At 38.1% G+C, this 20,610-nt stretch overlaps 1 long non-coding RNA gene across 1 annotated transcript; it reads right to left on the bottom strand.

Annotated features, from left to right (window-relative positions):
• Nucleotides 1–4,651: 4,651 nt before the first annotated feature.
• On the bottom strand, nt 4,652–18,595 carry LOC134477611 (uncharacterized). The gene is made up of 2 exons (XR_010049645.1): nt 8,633–18,595; nt 4,652–7,198 (listed from the first exon to the last, which is right to left on the bottom strand). It is a non-coding gene; the product is annotated as an uncharacterized LOC134477611 (long non-coding RNA).
• Nucleotides 18,596–20,610: the final 2,015 nt, after the last annotated feature.

The raw sequence follows: 20,610 nt of genomic DNA, 5'->3' as shown, positions 1-20,610 counted from the left end.
AGTTGTAAAAACCACCTTAATGAAAGTGAAGATAGAATCTCAGACCTTGAAGACATGATTGCAGCTAGTGAACAGGAAAGGAAAGATCTTTTGAAAATAACAAGGAATCAGGAAACAACAATTCAACAACTGCAAGACGATGCAAAGAAGAATAACATAAGAATGATAGGGATTAATGAAAGAGAGGGAGACAACATAAAGGATGTCAAGAGGATATTTAGAGAAGTAATAGCTGAAAATTTCCCAAGCATGAGATCAGAAACTGACATCAAGATCAGTGAAGCATATAGAACTCCAAACACTCATAACCAAAATAAAACTACACCCAGACATATAATAATCACCATCCCAGAAATCCAACATAAGAATAGATTATTAAAAGCTGTCAGAGAGAAAAGACAGATCACTTATAAAGGAAAACCTATCAGAATCACAGCAGACTTCTCAGCACAAACGATAAAGTCAAGAAGAGCATGGAGTGAAATATTCCAGATCCTAAAGCAAAATGATTTCCAACCAAGACTGATATATCCTGCAAAACTATCATTCAAAATAGATGGTGCAATACGATACTTCCATGACAAAGAACAGCTGAAGAACTTCATGAACACCAAACCGACCCTGCAAAAAATATTGAAAGACAGTTTAGATACACAAAGGAAAAAACCACTAAGCAAAGCAAATAATTAAACAGAACAGAAAGATAAAGATGCAACAGCAGAGAGATAACATTCCTACAATTAACCAGCATTTAACAGTAATAACCATTAATGTAAATGGTCTCAATGCACCAATCAAAAGAAACAGACTAGCAGAATGGATCAAGAAACAAAATCCAACCATATGCTGTTTACAGGAAACCCATCTAACCCAGAAGGATACTCACAGACTGAAAGTCAAAGGATGGAAAACAATTCTTCATGCAGCAGGAATCCAAAAAAAGGCAGGAGTAGCCATTCTGTTTGCAGACAACGTGAACTTTAAACCAACAATGACCATAAAGGACAAAGAAGGTCACTACATACTTGTAAGGGGAAAACTCCAAGAGGAAGAGATAACTATCTTAAATATATACGCACCAAACACCAGAGCACCAAGTTATATAAAACAATTATTAACAGAAATGAAAACTCAAATTATCAGTAACACAATTGTAACAGGAGACCTTAATACGCCATTGACACCAAGGGACAGATCAACCAGACAGAAAATGAGCAAAGAAATAACAGAACTGAATCATACCTGTGAACAAATGGGTTTGATAGACATATACAGGATGTTCCACCCAACAACATCAGAATACACATTCTTCTCAGCAGTACATGGATCATTTTCTAAAATAGACCATATATTAGCTCACAGAACATATTTAAACAAGTGCAAAAGAGCTGAAATCATCCCTTGCATGTTATCGGATCATAGCGCTCTGAAATTAGAAATTAATGATAAAAGATACTGCAAAAATCCCACAAACACATGGAAACTGAATAACACACTCTTGAGTAATCAGTGGGTCACAGAAGAAATTAAAGAAGAAATCAAACAATACCTAAAAGAAAATGAAAATACAGATACAACTTACCGGAACCTGTGGGATGCAATGAAAGCCGTCCTGAGAGGAAAATTTATTGCACTGAGTTCCCACATCAGGAAAACAGAACGAATACAAATAAATAACTTGATGCTACACCTCAAACAGCTAGAAAAAGAAGAGCAAGTCAAGCCCAAAGCCAAAAGAAGAGAGGAAATTATAAAAATCAGAGCAGAAATCAATGCAATAGAGACTAAGAAAACAATCCAAAGAATCAATAAATCAAAGAGTTGGTTCTTTGAAAGAATAAATAAAATCGATAAGCCCCTAGCCAACCTTATTTAAAAAAGGGAAGAAAAAGCTCAAATTCATGCAATAAGAAATGAAAAAGGAGAAATCACTACAGACCCAATAGAAATACAGAAGATCATCAACACCTATTTCGAAAACCTCTACTCTCAAAAGTTTGATAACACAGAAGAAATAGACAGATTCTTAGAAGCATATGAAGTGCCAAAGCTAGATCAAGAGGATGTAAAACTGTTGAATAACCCAATCTCTGTTACTGAAATTGAAAATGTAATTAAGTCCTTACCCACCAAGAAGAGCCCAGGCCCAGATGGATTCACTGCATTGAAGCCTTATAAAATTTTCACTTATTAATTAGAAAGGCTTTATTCTGGGCTTCTTGATATGGAAATATTTGAAGCTATAGTATAAGAAGTTTTATCCAAATATCTCAAGGAAAAAGACAGACACTATGGTAACTATTATTCTTTAAAAAAAGTATTTAGTTATTTCTTATGTTTATTTTAATTAAGGGAAAAATTTAAAAAATTAGGATATATAATAGTAACTCTTTTCGATTTCCTATTAACTTGTTTTGAAGTCCTGTAATACTCCCACGATCTTGTTTTGACTGATTAGACTCTGTTCCATTCTGTGGGATAGTATCAAGTCTGAGGGTATAGGCAACTACTTTGAAGGCAATAAGATTCACTAAGATGCCCATTCAGGTTTGACTATTGTCTCCTTTGGAAGTCCTGTAATGTTTACAATGTCTAAATTTTATTGGTCTTGTTCTCTACTGTTTTGTCCAACTTTATAATATCTAATGAGATAGACAAAGCTTTTTAAGGAAACAAGAGACAACGTTGATAACTATTGTTAATAACCGTGTACTCTGTTCTACATCATGTGCTAAGTCTATCCTTGGTTTTGACTGACAGCTTTGTTCTGCCATATTTGACTTTATTCCCCCCCCCAAAAAGTAACAAGAACTAAGGAGTAATAAAATCTAAAATGTGTAAATTTTGTTGTAAAAAGAGAGGAAGGGAAAAAAAAAGAGCTCTAACGGATATAACAGCAAGTGTGTATAGGGGTGTTAAATAGCTGACTATATTAATGTTTTTGGATCATTGAACACAGCTGTTTGCAGTCTCTCTGTTTGAATGTCTACTTTGTATTCTTTGATACTGTGATTTGAGCAACTATTTCCAAGATGATAATATGAAATCTATTAACAGGTGATTTCTTACTGTTATGTTTTTTTTTTGTAGTTCTGTATTATATGTAACCTTACACTGCTTTGTTTTGTTTTGTGTTTTTCTCTTTTTCCTCTTAAATAAAAAAAAAATGTTTCAGTAAAATGAAAAAACACATTTTGGTAAGTATGGTACAATAAAAATTAAAGAAAGATATTAATAAGTAATGAGTTAATATTATTACTGTACAATTACATGTTCAGACATACATTCTATCAAACTGAACTGAAATACATGGAAATTATGTACTAAATATTTATGGCATTATTACTTATAGTATCAAAAAGAAACAAGAAACAAATTTTAATCCTCCTTAAAAACGTATCAGTTAAGTAAACGATAGTGTACTGCAGTAATGAAGTATCATATAATCTTTAAAAAGTATACATTAAAATAAAATGGACCCAAACTGACTCCACTGGAGAGCTGTCTCCTTCACTCACACTTAAGTAATACTGTGATACCCAGGAACATCTTCAGTCTCTCAGCCCTTAGCTGCTCCCCGCCTCAGTATCCATCTGCGTTCACTGTGGCCAGCAAGGTTTCTCTACTGGAGAACAGCTGCTAAAGGACAACACTTAGAGGGCAATAGAAGTTTACAATCTAAATGTTCAGTGAAAGATAAACAAGTCATAAAATAATATGCATAGTTTGAATACCTCTTACATGATGTCAAATCTCCATTTTGCAAACTGTCCTTCTCAGTTTGGGCCAGCTTTTTTAGAAAAACCTATGCAATACATCAGGAAAAGTCAAGGCACATCAACCAGACTCACTTCCATCCAGCTTAGCAACCACAAGAGAAAGTTTTCCCTCCTTAATCCTTTTAATTCCAAGAGCATAAGCTATGCTACCATTCCTGAAGTCCTTTGACCAGGAGAACACAGTATCACGTGCCCACAACCCACATGACAGACAACAGCATGGCTGAGTGTGACGCAAAGGACTGGTCCCAAGACGTGGCAGATATGTGGTTAGTATAACCACACATTTCAAGGTGATAAGTGCTTTCTTTTCTCACCAAAAACTAGATCACTTCTTTTCCATCAATATTCCTATCATTGAAATTATGGAGCTGGGTTACTAAAAAAACCATGTACTTCAATATGTACCATAACTATTCACACTTAGTAGAAAAGACATGACTTCTGTACATCACTCTAAAACGATTCCAGTGAAAGATGAACACATACGCCGAGAAGCAGAACTGTTATCAGCAAACAACTCCGTCACTGTCATCACCTTTTCTATCAGGGTTTCACAACGTCAAATGGCCCCTGAAAACTCCAGACACCACAGTAAGATAACCAACATTAGAGATGTGCATCTGGAAAAACAGACTCAGTGATTTTACTGGCTACTCTAACTTAAAATATATTTTAAGATCCTAATGTAAGTTTGGTTAACGTACGGTATTTCTGTGTCACTAAAACCTGTACTGAAATGTTTACAGCATGCCTTTACTAACGTGCAGTACAGAGCATCACTAGAAACCACTTGGCATAAATATTAAAATCAGTACCACACGTCCAGTTTACCTCTTGGACACTCATTTCATCATCCACGACTCTTCCTCTTCTTTTACCTGCTAAGACAGATTCTCACTTTGCTCTAGCTTGACTCCCATGTTCTTTGCCTTCTCCATCTACAGCCTCCTTCGGGCAATCTCACCCATCCCCACTCCGTTATCCCCTCTCAGCTGCCCATTTCATCCGCGTCTCCTGTCCAGACCTCTCCTTGAGCTTCAAACTACTGTGTCTCACCTACTTATCATCCCCACATGGTTATCCCTGGGTCTAAACCATCAGCTCTTCCTTTTCCCTTCTCCCTACCTGCTCTTCGTAGTCTAGTTCCTCTATCTCAATAAATATTACCTTCTAGCTCAAGTCTGAAGCCTGGGCGTCTCCCTCCACACAGTACCCACCTCTCCCTCAGCAACTCATTTCACAACAATCTCAAGTCCCTGTTCTACCTTTAAATATCTGTAAAATACCTAGTAACACAGTTGTCACTTTTTTTTTTTTTTTTTGTCTTTTTCCTTTTTACCGGTACCAGGTATCGAACTCACGACTGCCTGCTTGCAAGGCAGGCGCTTATGCTGCTGAGCTAAGTCCCCAGCCTTCAGTTGTCACTTCTGTACATACCCACTAGCCAGCGGCCGTCCAACTTTCCTACAACCATCCCCACCCCCCTTTAACCCACTGCTCAAATCTAGTTACACCAATCCCTGACTTTTACAAAATCTTCAATAAACACTATGAAAGGGTAAGAAACTGCTCAAAGATGAAAAAAATAACTCAGAAGGGAAAGGAAAAAAGAAGGGCAAAAAAAAAGATATAAATTTGAATATATACACTTCAGATAGCTAAGATGATTGTACTACTAATTGTATTAGTTCTTGGAACAAAACAGTTAACATTCACAGGATTAGATCAATTTTTCATGTCTATATCCAGTAACCTGAGTAACTCTTTGGAAGATAACTATGCAAAATAACAATCTTAGTTATGTTCCTACCACCTTGTTTCAAAAGCCTGTATTGTTACTGTTTTGGGCTCTTCATTATTGTTATTTATCTCTGTTGTTTCTGTTTTCCTTGTATTTTGCTTTGTTTTGTCTTTCCCTCTAATGCAGAAAGGATAGATCTACATATACAGGCTTTTACATGCCTAGAGCTTTTCCAAAAGACTGTACAAGAATTGCTTTTATTACATGAAATGGTATGAACAGCTACTTTGAAGAAAATGAGACATTATGGTAGCCATTGCTGACTTTGGCATCTTGTTTTGAAGTCCAGTAACACCTTTTTCTTTGTTTTGATTGATTTTAGCCTGTTTTCTATTATTTTACTTCAATATGTGCAAAGCTATGGACAGCTACTTTGAACAGAGACACTAAGGTAACCATTGTTGATTTTCGTGTTGTCTGACTTCGAAGGCCAGTAATGTTTCCATTCTTTTGTTTGTATCAGTTTTATTCTATTTTGTTTTGTTTGAATTCTTTGTGTGTGAAGATATGGACAACTATTTTAGGGTGAACAGGAGACATTGTGGTAGTCATGGTTGATTTCCTGTTTTGTTTTGAAATCCTGTGCTGCTTACATTGTTTTGTTCTGATCTGCTTTATTCTATTGTTTTGTTTGATTCTCTTTAAAATTTAAAAAAAAAAAAAATTCAAAGGTTTTGTAGTCCAGGATACCCCAAAGGGACATGTTGGAGCACATGTAAAATGTTGGTTATTGAGCTATTTCAAACCCAAAGAATCAAAAGTTCTCAAAGCAGGCCTAAGACCCTGAATTTTTAATCCCTTTAATAAGGCTTATGGGCCCTTAATAACTGATCTCTTGTGTTCCAGGCTGTAGGACTATGCTGTCCCACACAGAGTAGTTTCTGCTTCTACATTAGTCATAAAACAGTGGTCCCCACTGGCAGTATCAACTTTTAACTTTATCAACCAGGCATGGTGGCACGTGCCTATAATTCCAGAGAGAAGCTAAGACAGAAGAAATTTAAGCTCAAATGGCTAGTGAGATACAAATGATTAGAGATGTAGCTCAGCATGAGGACTCTTAATTGAATCCCCAGTAATACACACAGTCTCATTCTCTGCCTCGCTGTTAGCTTTCTGTCTCTGTGACAAAACACCTGAGGTCAAACAACTTAGCAGGAGGAAAAATGTATTTTGGCTCCAAGTTTCAGAGGTTTCCATTCATAGTTTGTCACTTTGGGCCAGTGACAAACAGGGCAAATGTCATGGTGGGAAGCATTTGGTGGAGCAAAGTTTCTTATCCTAGAGTAGTCAGGAAAGGGAAGAAGGGTCACAATACACCCCTAGAGACATCTTCCAACCAGCCCCTATCTTTAAAAGCTTCCCCATCTCAATAGCATCATCAGCTGGGGACCAAGCCTTCAGCATATGAATTTTTGAGGAGACATTAAAGATACAAGCCATAATGCCAAACATCAGTTCTGGGGGCTCAGCAGCGTGTCTGTCTTGTTTACCGTTTTTTCCTATTGGTATGGACAATGAGCATAACATCTGTTGTTTAATATTCATTATCACTCCAAATAAAAGAGAATTCGATTTAATGAGATTCCTCCAAAGCATGGTTCATTAAACACACCTAAAAACAAAACACAACAAAAGGAGCCAAGGGTTAGTTCAGTAACAAACACCTGCCTAGCAAACATGAGGTTGTGAATTTAATCCCCAATACCTAAAAACATCGCCATTTGTTGATCTAGTGCTCAGACCAAGAAAAGAAATAGATTACAATCAGTTCTGTTTCTTTATTAGCGACCTAAAGGAGAATGTTAGTCTTTATATCTAATGTATTAGAGACTCTTCTCTAGCCTCCAATAAAATCAAATATGTTATACTACATTTCAAGAGTTTCTGATCAAAAGTACAGTAAAGATAAATCCAAATATTTTATTAAGACAAAAACTCTCCAACTGTAAGAAAGGAGGATTCCTCTTCTTTTACTTAGGACATTTAAGAAACAGCAATGTAAATTCTTTCTCTATTCCTTTGAGAGTCGTGAAAATGAATCTGTTCCAAAGCTATATAAACATCTTGGCAGTTTTGATCCCCAGAAATACCTTTCTCAAGTATCTGGGAACGACTCTTTCTGAATCATTGACATCAAGAAACACTGTACTCCATCTCCAAGTTTCCGCAAAAGTTAAACTTCGATATCTTATCTTTGGCTCCAAATTGTATCTTCCTATCTGTGATAGAGATGCTTTATTCTTTTGGTAAAAATAATCAAACACAAATGTCCACTCTAATTACCAGGTGAATTTAGGATGAGTTACGTGTTACAAATGGTGCTGTTCGGGTATTCTGGGTGCGAAGAATGCCCTCTCAAAAGCCTCATGTGCTGAGATGCAGGGCTTTTTGATGGTAATTGGGTCATGGGAACACTATATTGAGTTTAGAAGCTGAGCATGTTTTCCAGTGAGATGAAGCCTGGTCAGAAAAAAACAGGTCACTGAGGGCATGATCTGGTAAGGTTTGTCTCTCCATCTCCCCCCTTCTATGTTTTGAGGCTACCTGCCAAACATGAGAGGCTTTGCCTCTGGAATGTTCTTCTGGCATGACATTTGCGTCCTGGAGTCAGTCACCCACAGACTGTAATCATGACCCAAATTAAACCTCTAACCCTTTTAAACTGTCTCTGAAAGAGGGAAAGTCACCAAGTCACTGAGGGAAGAGGGTTTCAAATAACACACCAGTACAAGTGGCAGGAACTCAGTTCCATTCATTAATATTTAGGCACATTAGAGGTTTCCTCGGGACACTGGGCTTGTAAAAACTGTTCTACTAGGTGCCTCTCTTTGTTAAAATCGATCCCATCCTTACAGGCAAAACCCTCTGTTCATTGTGGATCTTGTCCTTAACCAAATCGACAGATCATGCACTCTGTAGAGACAGGATTTCTGCTTTTTAAGTGTAAGCAAAATGCAAAGGGAACTCTTTTTTTTTTAAGCTTTTCATTTTCTAGAGTTTTATGTAAACAGAATACAGTGTTCTCCCTTCAGCTTCTTTTACTCACCATAATTATTTTAAGATTCATCTATGTTGGGGGCTGAAGATTTAGCTCAGCGGCATAAGTGCCTGCCTTGCAAGCAGGCAGTCGTGAGTTCCATCCCTGGTACCGATAAAAAGGAAAAAGACAAAAATAAAAAATAAAAAAAATAAAATTCATCTATGTTGTTCCATGTATCAGTAATATATTCCTCTCCTTCCTCCCCAGGCGATATCTTTATACTACATGTTTTTCTCCCACAATTTTCTATGACTTTTTTTATATTCTATGATTTTAAGTTTACTATTCAATATTCTTTTTATTTTTTTCGTATCACCCCAGCTTTATCAAGGTATAAGTGTTACAGGTCAAGTCTGAGTTAGTTAGAAACATAGGCAGTCAAATAGGGCTGGGCCCTCAAGGGAGCCAGGGCAGAAGACCACATACCATGCAACCTTGAAGGAGATAGACATCTCTCACTGTGGTACAAATATCAAGACAAAGGCAAAACAAATGCAACCACATTCTAAGTATAAATATCAGGGGTTGATATTCTAAATAGGTATGGATCACCTTGAGGAAGCCAGGAGTCACCATCCCAAACCTCTTCAGGAAGAGCTGTTGCTCTTTAAGCATGCCTACTCAGTAACTCACATACCCCATTCGTCCCTGATTTCGTCAATTTTACCTGAACAATTAATCTTACTGTTTTACAACAGTTCTGTCTCACCTTATACTCACCTTGCAAGTTCCCAGGTTTTCCCCATCTTGGACCCATCTCACCTATAAAAGTCCCTAGAAAAGACAGAGTCTTTGCAACCCACTTGAGACCCCTTCTGTCTCTCTCTCAGACAGAAGCTTTCATTCTCTCAATAAATATATTGTTCTTAACTTCCATTGTTCCTAAAATTCATTCTTTGATTTTAGAGAACACAAACTCATATTGGTCATATTGTAGGTTGGGAGTTTTGCTCCTCTATATTGTAAGTGACAAATAAAACTGGACATTTACAGAGTATTGTGATGTGTTGATATTTACATATACATCATGAAATAACTGCATCAAGCTAGACCATCACCTAACATACTTATTAGTGGTAGAGGTAAGAACATTTAAAATTTAACCTCTTAGCAACTAATATGCACCGTATTTAGTTATCATGCTGTATTATAGCTTTCCAAAACTTATTATTCTGGTTAACTGAGAGTCTGTGATTGGTTGGCCCTGCTGCTTTCAGCTTATAGTAGCAAGGTACATTAGGGCAAAATAAAATGTCAGAAGAAGCCTGTTCACCTCACAGCAGCAAAGAAGCAAAGAGAGAAGAGACCAGCATTCCTTTAAGAACGTGCCTCTAACTTCCTTCTACTAGAACCCACCTCCTAAAAGTTCCAGCATTTCCCAGTAGTGCTACAGGCTGGGGACCAAGCCTTTAACACTAGAGCATTTGGGAGGTGTGTACATCCAAGCCTTAGCACTGAATATGCATCCATTCCATTGTGTTGCTGAAAAGCCCTCCACTGTAAGGTATAAAACTATCTATTTGCCCACTGGTGAACACTGGGTTCTTTTCATACTTTTTGGCTACTACAAATGAAGTTTGAAGCTGTCTTGGTTACTTCTCTCTCGTCGCTAAGACAAAAATACCTGACACACAAAGTTAAAGAAGAAAAGGCATATTTAGCTCACAGTTTGTAGAGGTTTTAGTCCATAATTGGCTGGCTCCAAACCAGATGGTATGGCAGACAGGGATCACAGAGAAACTTCACAGCAGACAGAAGGTAGAAAAATAAGCAAGACAGAAGACACAGTCCCTTACATTGTATCCAGGGTACCAGTATTAGGGTGGTGCCAAACCGATCAGTGGACTGATTTACTCATCAAGCACCTTGAATCCTAGCATTGCACCATGAATCAATCACACACCATGATTCAACCACCTCTGAAAAAGCCCCACCTATGACCACATGAGGCTTGGGAGGACATCCACACACAAACCATAACAGGGTCCATAAACATTTGGATACTATTTTGCATAAAGCTAGGGTCATAAAGTAGGTCTAGGTTTACCTTCACATAGTAACTCAACAGCTTTAGCTGGCTTCCATTGGTTAAATAAATTCTTCTACAACTAGATCCTGATGTATGATACAAGAAATAAAGATATGTAGGAAAGATACAAAGAAAACTATAATTTTTAAATTGTACTGTCAAAACTACAACTTTAGGACACAATCAAAGTCATAACACCCTTTTCCCTTCCAGGAAACTCACTCCAAAAATAAAATTCCTAAGGGTCTAAGGATATGATAAGCCTGTAAATTGGGGCTTTTCACCTGTATAATGAGCCTGTGCCTCTTCTTTAATGCTGCAGATACTCAAATTTCACAGATTTCTACTCTTAAGGAAATAGTACTTCATTAAGTAGGTAAAAACTCTAAATTTCAAACACATGTATGTGGCTTGTACATTTTTTTAAAGGAATAAAACATAACAATAAAACAGAAACAAAACAGTAAGGACAACATTGGATTTCAAAAGCAAGACAGAGGAAAGTGCCCCATAGTTGCAATAATGCGTATTATTATCCTCTAAACAGATGCTCAGACTACCAGCTTTAGGGCTGCAAAGTCAATCAAACAATACAAGCATTAAGTTGTTTTTTTGCTTCAGTAGCTATCATCTCAGCCTGCATTCCTCCAAATCAGCCAGTGGCTTACAGACTGGGGGCTCTTGTCTTCCAGTCTACACGCCAGCTGGCTCATGGAGGGAGTTTGCGTCTTTGTTCTCCTACCAGCCTCATGGCTGCTGCTGGTTCCCAGAAAGGACTCTGCTTTTTCATTCCCCTCCTGGCCCACAACTGACACTGGCTCACAGGAAGGGCTTGGCTTCTTGGTTCTCCTCCCAGGAGAGGACAGGGTTGGCTTCTTACTTCCCCTCTGGGCCCACATGGCTGCCACTGGCACATGGGAGGGGGTTGGCTTCTCAGTTCTCCTCCCAGCCCACATGGCTGCAGCTGGCTTACAAGGGGGCTGGCTTTTTGGTTCACTTCTCAGCCCACTGCAGCTCCCATTCTAACTTACCCACTAAACAAATACACTGGTAGAATATATATCATAGATCGTGCATCTTGACGATAACCCCAAAGGACATATAAAAACTGCTACTCCAAGACCATAATACATCTCATGCTATGAGTATCTATACTCCTTTCTGAATGTGTAGTTGGTTTTTGTTTTGTTTTGTTTTGTTTTGTTTTGTTTTGTTAATGAATCTTCCTAAGCCTCTCACTTATGTGGCCTGCAGTTCTTTGCTGTAACATGTCATCAGACCTACAAGCTACCCCATGGGAATGTTCTTTATATTTATCTAAAAGTCTTGTATGCTCTTTGTTTACATCTAAGTGTATATAAGAACCTTAATTTTACAATTTGAATAGGGTAGAAAGTTTTGGTGGAGTTGAGCAAAGAAGATGAGGAAATGTTGCAATGGATACCCACTGGTTGCCCCTGAAGAGTTTATTTGTATAAGTTTTGTATATAATCAATTTATTTACAGCATTATATAGGTAAATACGTGCATATTAAGCTGATTTTTTTAAATGTGTCTTTCAGTGAGTAATTTATTTAAATTTAAAGTTGCACCTATTGATAGTCATCTCTTGGCACAGTTTTGACAGTAAAAATTGTAGCTACCACTATAGTTCAAACACCACCAATCTCTCAATAGTAAGGTTCGAATTTCATTCAAAATATATATTAAATATATGTACATAAAGTACAAACATCACTGTCAGCTCCTTGGGCCTTGAATCACTATGGAAGTACCAGATGGACATTATGATCAGTAACCAATCACATCACTTTCTTCCAAATCTTTGTGCCTAGCTGTTGTGTGTGTTATTCAGTTCAGATAAAGACACCAAAATGTGAGACTGTGTTGTCCCCTTGATTTTGAATGATAAATACAAGTGACACTACAAAACTGGAGTCAAAAGAGAGAAGTGACCTGCAAAGATGAAAGCAAAGAAATAAAGGTGATGCTGCTAAAGCTGAAATTCAAACTGAGGAGCCTAAAAGGTATTACAGAAGACAGTGATGAGCATTAGAATTCTGGCTCCGGAAAGACTCCAGATGTGCCACTCAAGGGACACGGTGAACTTGTGGAGAAAACAAGACAAGGGGTTGGAACAAAACGGATGCAGGTGCTCCAGAGAAAGTAATGCTAGCACAAAATTCTCATTTAAAAGAACACTTAGAAATATATCACAATGAAAGAGAATAACTTTGGAATCTAAAGGAATATAACAAATTATATTCACCTCCTATATAAGTTATATAACAAGATAGGAAGTCCTACCTACTATTTTTATTATTTTTTACAATGAAACACATAGCTTTTAATTTCCCACATTTATAAGGTCCCAAATTATAAATGTACCAATAAATACAGCTATACTATTTTTTTCACTTCCAAATATATAACAAACAGTGATCTCTGAATGTCTTCACAAAAATTTAAAAGGTCATGGAACAATCAAAACCTTTCCATTAAAATTGCTGTTCATGGTTTTTTGGCTTGCATAGGCCTGCTCTGGAAACACGATGCACGATGGCTCAGTGGCAGAGCACTTGTGTCAGTGACAGTCACACAGCAAGTACTCGATCAGTATCAACTATGACATCAGAGACATTGCATAACTTTTTTGCAGACTTTTTAAATGTCCATGCTTGTCTTTCCTGTTTCACTCTTTCATTTTCTCTTGTAATCAGTCATTTTGTATCACTCTACTCCAAACTGTAAACAGCTAAATCCAGCGACAGCTGTATGTTTTATTTCATGTGTCCAACAGCACCATTTAATCCCACTAATCACAGAAGACTGGCTTCCAGCCCCATACTCCCCTGGTTATTTTCCTGTCTTAAAAAGTTACCATTTTAATTTCCTTTGCTAGTTAGTCTTCTCACCCTATGTCATCTAAAAGTCAGAGTGGCTTGAGGCTCAATCTTTGCATCTAACTATAAACATTCCCATGGTGAGCACATCTAGCCTCACGATTTCAAATGCCATTCATGTATAGATGGCTCCTGATTTTATATCATCAGTCCTGATCACGCTTCAAAAATCTGAGCCCGTATAACCATCTACCAACACTTTATCTCATCTTAGATGTTGCAATAATTTGGATCTTGAAAATTCCCATTAATGACTTGGCCCCCAAGATGACATTATGAGATGGTGGAACAGTTAAGGTGAAGCTTTGTGGAAGGTTTTAAGTGTTTGGAGGTATAATGAGAATCCCACGACCCTGGTGTCTTCTCTTGTTTCCTGGCCATGAACTGAGCAGCTTTGCTCCAACGTGCACTCCTACCATGAAATGCAACCTTGCCTTAGGCCCAAAGCATAGGAACCACTGATCACAGACTAAAACCTCTAAAACTGGAACTTCCAAGAAGATGGCAGAGAAACAGTGTTCATACTCACATAAAAACATGAGCAGCAGAACACAGCATCTCTGAGATACGGTGTCCAGATGCTAGAAAATAGCAATGCGAGGAAGAAGAAGAGGGAAGTGGGTGCCCAGCATCCAGCAAGGATCTGAAGCAAAAATTGAAGTCCACAGGGAGAGCAAAGAGACTTCAACACAGAACAACCTGCCAAGCAGGGCTTTCTCCCTGTGCCCTAAATCACTGCTTGGGAGGGGAACCTAGAAGCTACAAAAGTGACTCCTGGAAAACCAGGGGCCTACACACAGGAACACACCACAGAACGGAGCAGTGGGCAAGGTGGACTGCAGCGGCTGGTGAGGCATCTGGGCTCAGGTATAACCCAGGACGGGGCGATTGGCCATAACCATCTTGGAGAAGGTCCGAGCTCAGAACGGCTGCAGGCTGGCTCCATCTAGTGGTTCCTAGCGTCAGGGCAAGGCAGCTGAGTTCCAGCCACAGGAGAGCAGGGCTCATCTTCTTTTTCTTTTTTTGGCAGTACCAGGGATCGAACTCATGACCTTGAGTTTGCCAGGCAGATGCTTATGCCACTGAGCTAAATCCCCAGCCCTGAGAGCAGGGTTCAATCAGGCAGGAAGGACACAGTCTGTTGCCGGCTGAACAAAGCAGACTCCAGAATCAAATCCAGAAACCACCCTGAACCTCATGGAAACTAAAGGAGCAGGCGTGCTAGAATTAATAAACATTATTAAACACAGATCTGGACTCTGTCTACCCATTTGGTCTACCAGTGACAGCAGAGATAAGCCTTGAAATGGACATTTCTTTTATTTTCTTTATCATTTCTTATTATTTTTGTTTTCTTTTTTCTTGTTTGCTCACTTTTCTGTGAGTGTGAACCCTGTTTCTAGTGTTTTCTTCTATTCTTGTATTTAATTTTTAATTTCTTCCTTCTCTTTCCCTCCTGTCTTCTTCACCAGTTCTCAAAAAAATACATCATTTTTCATTGTCCTGTCATCTTGCTTCTAGTCTCTTTCTCTTTTCCATTTCTCTACTTTTCTTCTTAAGCCCTTTTTACCCCAAGGGTAAAATTGCTATATTGATGGCGTAATTACTGTATCAAATTTCCTGGTTTGATATAGATTTTGTTAGATAACCACAAATATGGTTAAAAAGGTGGCAAATAGTTACCATACTTTGTCATTTTCTATACTGTGTTTGAGGTATTGTTATTGTCGATTGTACTACATTAGCCAAGGTGACATAATTGTTGTAATCAGCTATTCTTCCTGGTATGCCAAGATTGAGATGGCCTAGGGGTCATAAACAATACTGAACATCAGTGACAAAAAAAAAAAAAAAAAAAAAAAGGAGCCACACAAAGAGGCAGCAGCTTCCCACCCCCAGTAAGTTGAACAGGTAGAATCTTGTACCAGACTCAAAACCCAAAAACCCAGGAGATATCTCTGAGATGCTCATTTCCTTAGCATTGTAAATACCAATAATAAAGCTACTTGTCATAGCAATTTATAAAAAGCAACGAAGGAATTAAACTTTTCTAAAACACAGAAAATGAGAAGACAGTCTAGTCATATTACCCTGCACACTCATATTACCCACATTGCACTCACTGTCATCTGATCTCAGAGACCAAGCAGAATCAGGCCTGGTGAGTACCTGGATGGGAGAAGATACTCAGTCAAGATGTAAGCCCAGACTTGCTGCTCACCAAAGGCAAACCCAGGGGCCATGAGGTGGAACGATTAAAAAGCCAGTCACTTGGCCTCTCTGAAACGGTAAAGCAGAAGAAACAAAGCAAATGCATGAAGCTCTAGGGAAAATAAAATCAGAAAAAATTTCACAGACAACTACAAAGATGGTAACCACAATAAAAGATATAGTTAGGAACTCCAGAGCAGATACAGATTTAAAAAAAAAAAAAAAAAAACTCAAAAAATGATGGAAACCATGACATCCAAGATAGGAAAGACAAGGAATCCATAACACAAATTTAAAATTCTGTTGAAACTATACACAACAGAATGAGTCAGTGTGAAAACAGAAAATCAAGATTTCAGTTAGTGATTACAGAAGACAGGATTATAGTTAGTGATCATGAAAAGAACGATTTCTTAAGCATAGCAAGGGACCATGAAAAATCAATCCCACAGCTGGTAGATGCTGCAAAGAATAACATAAGATTTACCAGAGACAACGAGAAAGCAGGAAATGGTGCAAATGACATTAAAAAAAAAAAAAAAAAAAAAAAAAAAACCTGCTCACAGAAGTAAAGCCAGAATACATCCCAAGCAGGAAAAAAATTTGACATACTGATAAGTAAGACATATAGAACTCCAAATAGCCATGATCAAAAAGATTCTACACCAAGGTATACAACAGTCAAGATTCTAGAAATTCAAGGGTTGGGGATTTAGCTCAGTGGTACAAGTGCCTGCCTGACAAATGAAAGGCTGTGAGTTCAGTCCCTGGTACCATTGACACTGGAACTGTTTATCAGCAAGGCCTTGCTGTGGCTGCCCCCTTGCAAGGGTTTACAGTTAAAGATTCTAGAAATTCAACACAATAACATAACATTAAAGCTGTTATAGGAAGAAACACATAACCTACAAAGATCATCAGAAATAGCAGATTTCTCAACACAAACCCTGAAGTCAAGGAGAGTTTGGAATGAAGTATTTCAAACCTTAAAAGAAAGCAACCCCCCATTCAAATTGATGTACTCTGTAAGATTATCTTTCAAAATCAATGGAGAAACAAGACACTTATATGACAAAAACATCTGAAGAAATTCATGACCACCAAACCAGCACTCAAAAATGTTCTAAAGTTCAAACTAAGAAATGGTAACAAAGACTACACTTCAATGCCACCAACAGAATGAATCCACCAGGCAAGGCAAGTAATTGAACAGAGGGGGAAAAATGTAACCAAAAATAGAAAAATAGCATGATCGGGCTAAGTCAATACATATCAGTTATAACCATCAATGTTAATGGTCTCAATTCACCAATCAAAAGAAACAGACTGCCATAACAGATCAAGAAGCAAGATCCAACAATATGCTGCATACAAGAAACACATTTAATTCAACAACAAATTTATAGACTGAAAGTCAAAGACTGGAAAACAATACTCCAAGTGACAGGAACCCAGAAAAAAAGTGGGGGGCTAGCTATTCTATTTGCACACAAACCGGATTTCAAATCCAAGACTGATCAGAAGAGACAAGGTCACTACATACTTGTCAAGGGAAAAAATTCAACAAGAAAACATATCTAAAATATATATGCATTAATACCAGTATACCCAACTATACAAAACAAATATTAACGGGCACAAAAAATCAAACAACCAATCTCATTGTAATGGAAGACCTCAATATTCCACTGACACAAATAGATCATTAATTAGACAAAAAAAAGTCAACAAAGAAATATCAGAAATGAACCAAACTCTTGAACAAGTAGATGTCTAAAGAGCATTCCACCCCATATCAGAATATACATTCTTCTCAGGTGTGCATGAGATTTTCTCCAAAACAGAACACATACTACCTTATAGAACATGTTTAAATAAATGAAAAGAAATTGAAGTATCCCATGTATAGAATCCGACCACAATGCAATGACACTGGCAGTCAATGGAAAAAGAAACCACAAGAACTTCATAAGCACATGGAAATTACATGACACCCTACTGAACAACCAATGAGTCACACAAGAAATTAAAGAAGAAACTAGACAGCTTCTACAAGTCAGTGATAATGCCAATACAAGATACCAAGATTTATGGGACATAAGTAAAGCAGTCCTACAAGGGAAATTTATAGCAGTGAATTCCCATATCATAAAAACAGAATGAGCTCAAGTAAACAACTTAATGTCAAAGCTCAAGCTTCTAAAAAAAAAAAAAAAGTCAAGCCCAGAGCTCATAGAAGGGACAGAATCATAACGAGAGCAGAAATTAATTCAATGAAGACTAAGATAACAATATGAACAACCAATGAATGGAAGAGCTGATTGTTTGAAAGATTAAGTAAAATTGATATTCACAACTTATCTTAGGCAAACTTATCAAGAAAAAGACTCAAATCCATGCAGTAACAACTGAAAAGGGTGAAATCACAACAGATGTTGCAGAAATTCAGATCATTAATACCTACATCAAAAACCTATCCTCTACCAAGATGGAAAACACAGAATAAATGAACATATCCCTAGATACATATGAATTACCAAAGCTGAATCAAGAAGAAAAATTCTAAATGAACCATTATCAGTCACTGATTTTCAAGATGTAATTAAAAACATACCAACAGAAAAAGCCCATAAATTTCGATCCCCGGTACCGATAAAAAGTTAGAAAAAGCCCATAAAAACCCTCTAAAATTGTGATTCAAACTACGCCTTTTCTGTGAGGTGACCAGGAATGGAAAATGGGTAACTGACATTTAACTGCAGAAACAAACTAACTTTTCTGAGCTTCCTCTCCTCCTATATTTTTCTGCATTCCATAAAAGCACCACACAATCAACATTTTGAACCCCTCGCTCTGTTTCTCTCTCCCTAACTTCCCCCTACTTCCCTCCCACCCCAACACTCTCACACGTATCTAAACCCCTTCGGTATATTTCATAAACCTTAACTTCCAAGTCGCACTTTACAGACAGTAGAACAGGGCCACTGAAAAGGTACCTACTGGCCCCCGGTCACATGATTAATTAGAAGCCAAGCAGGTATCTGAACAAGATAATTCATCTTTATAGTTTTAAAATGGCAATTTTTTCAATTCTGGTCACGGTTTCTGAAAAAAAATGAGGTCCAATTTCAAGAATGCTTGTGATGAAGACAAAATAAACACCTTCTGGTAGTTTCTTCCAACTGGACCATGCAAAAAGTAAATGCACATCTAACAAAACAGCTCTGCAAAACAAAGCACAGTCTGTAATGAATCTTCCATTCACTCAATTTAATGACTTTTTTGTTTGCACCCATAACTTTTGAAAAGTGGGATACACTTGTCTTTTAATTCACGATATATCATACTTCTTTATCCAATATAAGGCAAGTACCTTACCAAAAATTATTCAAATTTTCAAAATCTTGAGGGCTACAATGAGGCAGCTTGCTTTTTTAAAACTTACAACACTTTTCTAGCACTGTAGGAATAGAGGATTGAAAACCGTTTTGACACACTCCTTTACCAAAACCCTGACTTTATGAAGATGAGGGAAATAGCCTAATCTGAAAAATGAAATGGTGGGCCAGGGATTTGGCTCAGCAGTATAAGTGCCTGCCTGAGAAGTACGAGGTCATGAGTTCAATCCCCAGTACAAAAAAAGTTGAAAAAAATAGTGATAAAATGAAATGTTGAGAAAATAAAAATGTTCAGAAAGAGGTAAGAAAGCTAGACATGTTCAATCTGATGTGACCTATTCCCTGTCTCAAGACTAATTTGGAAAAAGTCCTAAGCTTCAGCACTATAGTGGTTATGGTAATTTGAGCATTTTAAAAATTTAACCAAGTCAGCAAAGCAGTTCTACACTTTAGATGTAGGGGACCTGCCCACCCTAGGGTGGCTGGCTGAATCCCTGGATGTAGAGGACCCACCCTGGGGTGACATATGGCCTGGAAAATACAAAAGGAAGGAGAAGAAAGATGTGATGGATGGGCATCTGTTCTGTCTGTGGAGCAACCATCTCTGCCTTCAGCTTGGACATTGCCTCCTGGATTCCAGCACAGACTCAGCTCCCCCCTCAGACCCTCCAACCTTCCAGCACAGACCCACTGGCTCCTAATACAAACTTGCATGGAACACAACAGTGAGCTCCAGACCTTGCACTGAACCCTTCAGCCTCCCCTGTGCAGACACCCTCTGCACACTTCCTCATCCAGCTCTGGCTAGATGATAAGCAAATCTTGTAATTTCTTACACCTTTGTATATCTTGTGTTGTGTTTCTCTAGAAACACCTGACTACACCGAAGCTGGCACCAGGAGAAAGGAGCCATTGCTGTGATGTTGCCTGGCCATGTGGAGTAAGACGCTTAGAGATTAATTCGGAAAGGTTTTGAAAGACTGGCTGGAGAGACAGCCCCTGTATGCTGTAAGCTATATAGGAGACTCTGGTCAGAGCTTGGAAAATCAGAGAACTGGTGGAAATGCTGGCAGTTATAATGGGGCTCAGGAGGCTCCTCTTGAGGACTGCATTGGCTGCCGGATCCCAAGTGGTACAGCTTGTGCTTTGGCAGGAAGCTGGTCTCATTTTGCTTGTGTTAGAGACATTTCCTCGGTGACATAAACATTTCAATGTAGTCCACTGTTGGGACCGTGGCATGGTTATTATCGAGAGCTTCTGGCCAGCTCTGTGTTGGAAATTAAGAGCGGAGAGCCTGCATGGGCACTTCAAGCATTGGCCAGAGGGAAGGCTCCGCTGGAGCTGTGGATTGCAAGGATGACACAAGAACATGGTTGTTGAGAACAGGACAGTGGAAAAGTGAACTGAAACCTTCACCTGAACGGAAGATTGTATTTGAAATGC

The sequence above is a fragment of the Cavia porcellus genome, unplaced genomic scaffold (genome assembly GCF_034190915.1).
Source record: "Cavia porcellus strain 051 isolate PalLab524CR breed Dunkin Hartley unplaced genomic scaffold, mCavPor4.1 scaffold_9, whole genome shotgun sequence".
NCBI classification, from domain to species: Eukaryota; Metazoa; Chordata; class Mammalia; order Rodentia; family Caviidae; genus Cavia; species Cavia porcellus.
Note: the sequence above shows the minus strand (reverse complement) of the source record. Positions and strands in the feature narration are given on the sequence as shown.